The sequence below is a fragment of the Myotis lucifugus genome, unplaced genomic scaffold, assembly GCF_000147115.1.
Source record: "Myotis lucifugus unplaced genomic scaffold, Myoluc2.0 scaffold_288, whole genome shotgun sequence".
NCBI classification, from domain to species: domain Eukaryota; kingdom Metazoa; phylum Chordata; class Mammalia; order Chiroptera; family Vespertilionidae; genus Myotis; species Myotis lucifugus.
In genome coordinates this window covers 556,224-565,694 of record NW_005871336.1, presented here as the reverse complement: position 1 = coordinate 565,694, position 9,471 = coordinate 556,224, and positions in this window count along the sequence as shown.

Genomic DNA, 9,471 nt, shown 5'->3' with positions numbered 1-9,471 from the left:
AATTGGTAGGGTTTGCTGACCCCCGGTTTGCAGGAGGACTGTGGAATGACACTGAAGGTTCTGCTGGGAGTAATTGAACGGACGATGGTAACACAAAGTTAAACAGACTGAAGGAAGAATGTAGTCAGAGGGCAAGCTCACGAATGTGCAAGGAGCCAGCTTCCTATCGTAAAAGCAATTGAACTTAGTTCATTTGCAAGAACACTGAGAATAAAAGGACTGTGATAATCACAAAGGATTATTTTTATTGTTCCCTTCTGACATAGCACTAATCATCTGAAAGCCCACCTCCTCCAACATCCCGGCTGCTTCCGTAACTGCAGATTGACAGTGCAGCACCGAAACAGCATCAGTACATAACCGAGTGCCATAAACTCTAATGAGCTTTAAAAAATAGCTCAACATGTTCATTCCCCTGAACAGCTGGAAGGTTTCCTCCTAGGGCTGCTAAGCATTAATAACATTTCTGTGGGTAAAACCAGGAAAGTTGAGCTGGGAAAAGGGTCCTTCGCAGATTCTCCTGGTGAATACCTTGCCCCCTAAAAGCTGACCAGGATCAAAGAGACAAGTCAGAATGTGTTAATGCCATAACCCAGAAAACATACTGGGCAAGAAGGAACCAAGAATGCCATGAAAAGATCCCTAAACCCTTTGCAGAGCCACTGGAAGAGACTAGAATACCTCCATTCCACAAGATAGTTCTATTGGGGGCAGAAATAGAATATTGAGGGCCAGCTACAATTGAAATATTAATCATGCTCTGTTAACCATGATGGTTCTGTTCTGATTAGAGAAAGCACATCCTAACCTGGCTGGGAGTTACCGCCCTGGGACATGGGAGCTAACATTGGAATGCAGTCCATCCTCCTTCTGAGAACTACCTATCATTATGGAAAGATTTACAACCTCGCGGCACCTAGTCCAGGAGGCACTCTTTACAACCCCCAGCCCTTATTACCTGTAACCTGGTCCCAGGGCACCCAGGGTGCCTGGAGGTGCCGGCTCTCTGTGACACCCCCTCCACCAGCCCATACGAGTTGGAACCTGAAATGATTATCCCGTGCCCACTTTCCCATACCTGTAATTCCTACTTTCCCATGTAAGCTCTGTCCTTCTACCCAATATAAGCAACTAGCTTATGTAGGATGCAGAGCAGATTTTTGTGGATGACCTGCTGCTCTCCCATACTGCCGGCATTATTAGAATAAATGCTCATGTATGATTCAACCCTGTCTCTGCTTAATTGGCTGAAGTAGTGTCAGGCAGCACGAACCCCTTGGTTGTCCGGTTATAGTTCTAAGCTGGAGTTCCAAGACTGTGATTCGACAAGCCATCCAGACATAGACTATGTGATCATCTAGCAAAAGAATAGAGTAAGAGGTGGCCGTTTAGTGAAGGCTTACTATGCACATAGACTGAAATTCTTACTATCTGATATCCTCATAACTACCGCCCTATGAAGTGAACACCATTCCTTCCATTCCCACTTTAGAAATAAGGACACAGGCTTAAAGAAGTGATGTCGCCAACATTTCACTGCAAGTGGCACAGCCAAGATTCAAGCAGGGACCTCTTTGCTGCCGAAACCAGGTCTCTTAACTATATATATCTAAGAGACCAACTGTTTGACTGTTCAATCAGTCGTTATAATGCACTGACCACCAGAAGGCAGATGCTCAACGCAGGAGCTGCACCCTGATGGTCAGTGTGCTCCCACAGTGGGAGTGCCACTCAGCTGACCGAAAGGCGCCAGATGCATGGCTCACAGCTGGCCGCCACAGCCCAGAGACCGCAGTGGAGTAGCAGTGAGCCTACCGAGGGGTGGCGGCAGGCACAGCAGGACCGGGATGAGCAGGAGTGGCAGGCAGGAGCAGCAGGCAGCATTGGACTGCTGGTTTCAGTCCGATCCCTTCAGGCCACGCCGAGGGACCCCCCCCCCACCGGTGCATGAATCCATGCACCAAGCCTCTAGTTGTGCAATAATGTCCTTACACCTATATCGCTTCAATTTTTGAGTTTGTGCCAACTTTGCTCAGAAACTATAATAAATCTGGTTCAATTTCCTTTTGGATCCAAAGACCTGATTGATTACTCATGAAGCCCACCACGAGATAACCTACCAATAAACACATAATCCCAGGTGTGGGCTTTGGTATTTGAACTAGAGAGGCAGATAAATATTATTACTTGGGAGTCCTACAATTCCCAAATATTATATATTTCTGTAATATTTCCTCTGGGTTCTTTCAGAAGTGATCTGGTTTTTTTTTAGCACCCCTCCACTTTTTGCCACTTCAATCTGTTCTGAATAGAACAATATTCTCAATCGGTCAGAGGTGCCAGTTTCTTTTACAGCCCAGGTTCTGCGCAATGATACTAAATAATATCGATGGTGTTTTATTTGATGACTGCTTTATGCTTCCTGCCGCCTCTGTTGGGCGGAGACACGTGGGCTTCCCCTGTAAATCTTGCCAGCTCCCAGGTCTGCGGCAGCTATCTCGTTCTCCCCTGGAAAATTTAAAACCTCTGCTTAAAACATTAACTTCTTCTTCATTTAATTTTTTACTGCTAAGGGTTTACAGCTGACTTTATGGCCCTGGAATGATTAATTTTTAATGCCTTTCTTTCTTTCTTCGTTGATCAACCTCCTCCGTTTTCAATTTGGATGCCATTGTACTTTTCTAGAAAGCATTTTTCACTTGCTGGTTTGCCTATTTCAGGCAAGGGAAGGTGGCTGGTGCAGGCATTCCTGCAGGAGTAACTGAAAGATAGTATCTATTCGCCTTTCAAGTGACTCCTGTGGAGAGGAGAGCACACCCTCCTGCATCAGAAACTCTCCCAGGTCCAGGTCTTGGCAGGCAATAAGCTCCCTGAGAGCGCTGTTGTACTAAATCCTGTCATTGTCGTGCGCAAGGTATGGGTTGAAGAGCATCTTTCGAACTAGTGACCCATGATCAGGAAAAACAATTAGGAGAAACATACTTTAAAAAACAATTCATACCTTCCCCCGCCACCTGAAAAAACACACACAAATAAACACAATAAAAAGAAATAAAGAGCCCTGGCTGGTTTGGCTCAGTGGATAGAGCATCAGCCTGCGGACTCAGGGGTCCCAGGTTCGATTCCAGTCAAGGGCATGTACCTTGGTTGCGGGCACATCCCCAGTGGGGAGTGTGCAGGAGGCAGCTGATCGGTGTTTCTCTCTCATTGATGTTTCTAACTCTCTATCCCTCTCCCTTTCTCTCTGTAAAAAAATCAATAAAATATATATTAAAAAAAAGGACCACTTTAAAAATAAATAAATAAATAAATAAATTTAAAAAAAGAAATAAAGGATTTGTTTTGTAAGTCAAAACTTCCCAGCTTTTTATATTCACACAGTAGATAGCCATTTAAATGTTGTAGAAAGTTTACTGACATGGAAAAAGAAAATGGTCACTATATATTCAATGAAAAAAAAAAGCAGGTTACACAATAGGTGATAGGATTTTTAAAGGTGTATTTATGCATAAAAAGACTGGGAAAATGAACAATGGTTCGCTCTAGGATGATAAAAATAAGTGTTTATTTTTGTTGTTTCTCTGTGCTAAGTTCTCTATAGGACAACATATTGCTTCTGTAATAAAAAATATAAGTTATACTTTAAAATAGAATTTCTTTACATTTAGGGTAATAACTGAAATTAAATAAAAAACCAGAGACCAAATTCTTGACATTGTAAAGGAGAAACAGATGTCAAAAATAAATTAATAATAATATTTATCAATATATTGAGGGGATAGATGGGAGCATTATATTCATCACTCTTGAGATTGTAAGAATTTGATCCACATTTACAAGAAAACAGGGGCTCAGAAAGTTACATAAGTAGCCCACGATTTGCACAGAGTAGGCCCTAGGTAGATAAATCTCAGGCTGCTGTGCCCCTATGGCTCAAAATGTATGCTCGTGGTGGGACTGGGGTGGCTTGGTTGTTTGGAGCATTGTCTGAGGGGTTGTAGGTTTGATTCCTGGTCAGGGCATATGCCTAGGTTGTGGGCTCAATCCCCTATTGGGGCTACTATGGAGGCAACCTATCGATGTTTCTCTCTCTCTCTCTCTCTCTCTCTCTCTCTCTCTCTCTCTCTCTCATATCTCCCCACCCCTCTTCCTCACTCTAAGCATGTCCTCAGGTGATGATTAAAAAAAAAAGTAGCCCTAACCGGTTTGGCTCAGGGGATAGAGCATCGGCCTGCGGACTCAAAGGTCCCAGGTTCGATTCCGGTCAAGGGCATGTACCTTGGTTGTGGGCATATCCCCAGTGGGGGGTATGCAGGAGGCAGCTGATCGGTGTTTCTCTCTCATCGATGTTTCTAAACTCTCTATCCCTCTCCCTTCCTCTCTTAAAAAATCAATAAAATATATTAAAAAAAAAAAGTAAGCTCCTGTCACTATGTCATATGGTCTTAATTGAAGTACATTTCTACACACAATTGAGCTACCACATAGATTCATTTCTTTAAAGAAGTATTGGTTCCTAGCCCCAAGACTAAATCAAAAGTATATTTCTAAACTTGTTCTCAGTGTTGCTTTTTAAAGAATATATGTGCATATAAAAACAATATATTAATCCTTTCCATTATATTTTATGAGTGTGCAACAATTTATGATGTATTTTTTCACATCCATTAGTCTCCCTATTTGATTTAGTCACTGTGTAACTATAATATCATCAAATTATATTTAAAACATTTAAAACCTGTATAGAAAAATAAATAAAAAATGAAAACCTCTGTTCCTACTGTGTCTCTAACTAAGGTGTATATCTATTTACAGAACTGGTTACCAATCACATAAGTGATAACAAAAGTTATTTAACTGATGAATAATTTCTCCCAATATTAAAAATTATTGGTGTTATCCTTTGTTGGGTGAAACTGTCACTAGGTGACATTCAGCCCCAGTGTGAGCCACAATTTGATGGAAAACCACAATCAAGCTCTCCTAAACTGATTATCATTAGGTCAATTGTAGTCTAAGTTGTGAACTTCTCTTACCATCGGTAATGTGATGCTAAGAGTGCTGAGTCCTCTCCTAGCTTTTGCTGACATAAGAACTGGTTACACAAGAACTAGTTTTTTTGCTAGTACTTATAACGATGTCTAAATATTTTCTGTTTTCAATGACTCAATCATCAACTAAGTCACAGAAATCATTTAGTGGCTTGTCATAGTTAATTAAGTCGAATCTAAACCTTCCAGCTTCTGAGCTTGAATCTTGGTTATTCTGAAAAATATATACTGCTATATATTTTGTTTTAAATAACCTCAGTTTCCTCAACTGTAAAATGGGTTTTATGATGGTAACTATAGCACTCAAATAAGTCATTATACATGATGCCTAGCATAGAAGCCTCATGTAATCCTTAGCTCTCACTAAATGAATACCTTAGCTCTCACTAAATGAATATAGTTGGTGCCCATGATGGATGGGTATTCCATGGATTTTGAAAATTGAGCTCATTATATGAAAAAAGAATTCACCCATCATGGCTTAACTCATCCCACAGCCTACCTCTTAGCTCAGGGATACCCAATGTGCAGAGAAGCCTGTAGTGTTGGCCATTGTTACAACATCCTCCTCCATTTCTCTCCTCTCTCTAGCCCCCCACCCCGTTCTTCCTGTTTCTCCAAAGCTCTCAGATCCAAAAATCCCTTAGATGCTGCATTTCCTATAAGCAGCAACAGAAGGCTGACTCCAGGATAGGGCACCCTCTGCCTCAGTGGACCACAGCTTCACCTGCGATGGGCACAAGGGGGCATCAGCTTGTCAAGGTGTAAGCGCCCCTGCCAAAGATTCCCTACCAAGGATAAGCTTGCTCTCGCGTGGAGGAAATGCAGGGGACAGGAGCCAGGCACACTGGCTGGCAGGCAAAAAGGTAGCCCCCAGTGCTACCGACCCCAAAGCAGGGCTAAAATGGGTGAAAAGAAGGTATGTGTGGTCCTGGGAGGCATTTATAGCAGAGCTCCAGAGCCAGGACTTTCTGGGTGTGTTCAAGTACCAATCCATCAAATAAATGACCAGAACAGAGTTCAGTGATGTCCTTCAGTGCCAGGCATTAACTTTTTAAGTGATAGATTGCAGGAATAGCCAAGAAATCCCAGGGATGAACATAAAGGTCAGGTTGGGGGCAGGAGAAACACTCGAGAGAAATAGCAGTTATTTTCCAACTAATATGAAAATGCTTCACATTCTACCAACCATATGACCCCACTGGTGTGCACTAGCCAAAGCCAAGCCCGCTCCTTGAAACTCATCATATCCCACAATTGCACAGCCTTCCAACTGCATCCTTCCTATCACAACTTCAAAGCAATTGCAGATTGCTACCCTGTAGATGTCCATGCGTGCGAATATGAGAAATCTGATGGTAACACAAAACACAAAATGCAAAGAGAACACGAAATTGAATCCGATCTGAATCTAACCACCATATTGAAAATGACTTCTAATGATTTCCACATTGTTAAACTGACTTTCCCCGGTGCTTGGTTAGTGGGAAGGAGGGCTCAAAGATGAGAACTAAGAATGGAGTGATTTCCACACCTCTCTGTACTCTCACCAAATAGGAACACATTTGCCAGTGTCTCCGGTGTCTTTTCTCATACCCTGTGGCTGTCCAATCTATTGAGACTCAGCTGCACTCTGCCATGTTTTCATTCATCCCTATAAATCGGGTACCTACTGTGTGCCTGTCATGATAGTGGGCAAAGGTGTTTGTAATCATAATCAAAACAAAAATAAATATAAGATGGGAAAACATGCCATATGTCTTTCGGAGGAAGACAGTTTCATGGAGAACATCTTTTTTCTGAGACTTTATTTTAATAGAAACACCCGTTATCATAGTGTCTGAGAGCTCAAGCTTTGAACACAGACAATTCTAGTCTGGGAGCATTCACAACCAAGACTGAGTATCCGTGTAATACAGACAGAGAACTTATTTGGAGGAGGAAACTGGGCTGTAGTGGTTGAGAGAGAATGTGTATGTTTGAATTAGGCCTTTTAATGTCTCCTTGGCTCTACTCTTGCTCCTTTCCAATCTAGAGGAAATTGCAATTATTCCAAAGGACATATCCTGCCGTGTCACTTTTCTGCTGAAATCCCTCTTTCAGTCGCCCAGGGCCCACCCAAAGTCCAGGTGTGGCTGACAAGGCTCTCTTCTAGTCCTAGACCATGTACACTGAAAAGCTGCAGCTTGCATCCAGTTTATTGGCCTCCCCCACCTATATTCCAACTCCCTGGAGTTTTCCCACAACACTATGACCATTCGTGCCTTTGCACAAGCTATCCCCACTGCCTTGCAATGCCCTTTTCCCTTTCCTTTACTACCCCTTTCCCCCACACACGTGTTGAAAGCAATTCAAGAGCAAGTTAAATGTGACGGTTTGGTTGGGGAACCCTCCCCAGGTCACTCCTTGTTCTGTACCAGAAGCACCCTGGGTACTTAGCTCCATTACAACTCATGGCTTTGTCTCCCCCTTGTGGGCAGAAACAGCATGTTTTCATTACTGAATGCTCAGTCTCTAACTCAGCAATTTACAGAATTTTTCTGTAGAGACAGGTAGAAAATATTTTAGGCTTTGGAGAGCATATGGGCTCTGTCTCAACTATTCAGCTCTACCACTGAAGGGCAAACAAATCCATAAACAATAGTAGGTAAGTGGGCAGTGTTCCAATAATACTTTACTTTTACTTTTTGCCAATCCTTGAGGCCCTAATAGAATGTCCAGCGCGCAACAGATAGAGGTGGTGCCTACTGAAGAGGATTCCATTGTCCTTTACTTTGAAGGGAGAGAATTCAGCTCTGTTGATAGAGCTTCACCCTCCCCCCACACTAACTGAAATATAAAGCTTGACATATACTAGAGGGGATGCAAATTTGTATAAGAGCAAAAAGGCCTTTTTACTTCTGGAGCAAAAAGTAAAGTATCAAGACTTTTTGAACCTTCTTCCAGATTCAAAGGTACTGAAACATCAACACATTTGGAGGAAGACATAGGGTGACCCTGATTGAGGCCTGTTAGCAGGGAAGCTCTAACAAACACCTCGTGAGTAAAAATCACCATAAATGTGAGGGAAGACACTGTTTCTAGATTTGCCAAAAAGCTAAGCCCAAAGCAGGTGGCTTAAAACATACTCACCTATGCTCCTTGGACAATGTGTTGAGCTAACTGAAAACTGTGGGTAGAGAAACTGCTATCCGGCTGAGTCAATGTTGGCAAAGGGCACCATTACTCAGGGGAAATCTATGCCAAATCACACGTCAGCTTCTTCTCAATCCCTATGGACTGGACCTAGCAGGAGCCAGCCTTTATATGAAGTACAGTGAGGCCTTGACTTGCGAGTGTCCCGACTAACGAGTTTTTCGAGATACAAGCCGTCTCTTGGCCGATTTTTTGCTTTGAGTTGTGAGCTAAAATTCGGGTTATGAGCCAGCTTCAGATACCCCACCGCTAGTTGGCGCAGCGAACGTCACAGTGAACGCCACAACATCAGCCCAGCATCACGTGTCTCACTCGTTCACTTTTTGATTTGACATACGAGTAATTTGAGTTACGAGCTCCATCATGGAACGAATGAAACTCGTAAGTCAAGGCCCACTGTACAGGTATCAGTAAAGAACAGGCCTGTAGAGAGAGAAAGACTGACTCACCATCTGTTATCAGTTAGCATCCCAGGCTTCTGTACCCATCATGAGACGGGCACTTCCTGCATCTCCTAGCAGGTCGGAGACTGAACATTACATATTGATGCATCACTGTCAAATGACATGTATTTGTTGTAACTAATAATGCAGGCCCCCTCTAATTAAAAATTTATTAGTAGATTTTTTGTATAAAAAGATAAATGAATGAATGATGATGGAACACACTGTACAGAAAACCTGCGTCTGAAACAGAATTCCAAATCTTTGGCTTGAAAAGGCTTTAAGTCAAATGTCCCTGAGATGTTCTCCTGGCCTGACTTTTGAAACAAGCCTTGTATGATTTTGTGCATCGTGATGGGAAGTACACAACAATCTGGTTGCACAAGAGGTGACACGAGCTAACAGCGTTTAAGGTTTTTCTTTTTTGCCCTTGATGAACAAAGTTCAGAATCCACAGGTCCCTGCGATGCAAATATCACCACGGAAGTATTTTTGGCATAGCATTCGGTATCTCCCTCCGAAGCTGTCAGGACCAAAGCAGTGACAGCGTTACATTTCATTGCAGGATGCCTGTCAGGTACAACCCAACTGTTTTGCTCAGTGGCCTCTAAATCTGTCAGTCTCCCCAGGTTTCTGTGAGCCACCCCACCCCATCACTCCTCCAACCTCCAACACCCGGAACAAACTTCACCAAGCTCTGTCAAAGGAAATCATATAAATATTAAAAAGACTGAAGGGCTGATCAGAACAGACATGTGATGTTATGGGATTTGTAAATCAAT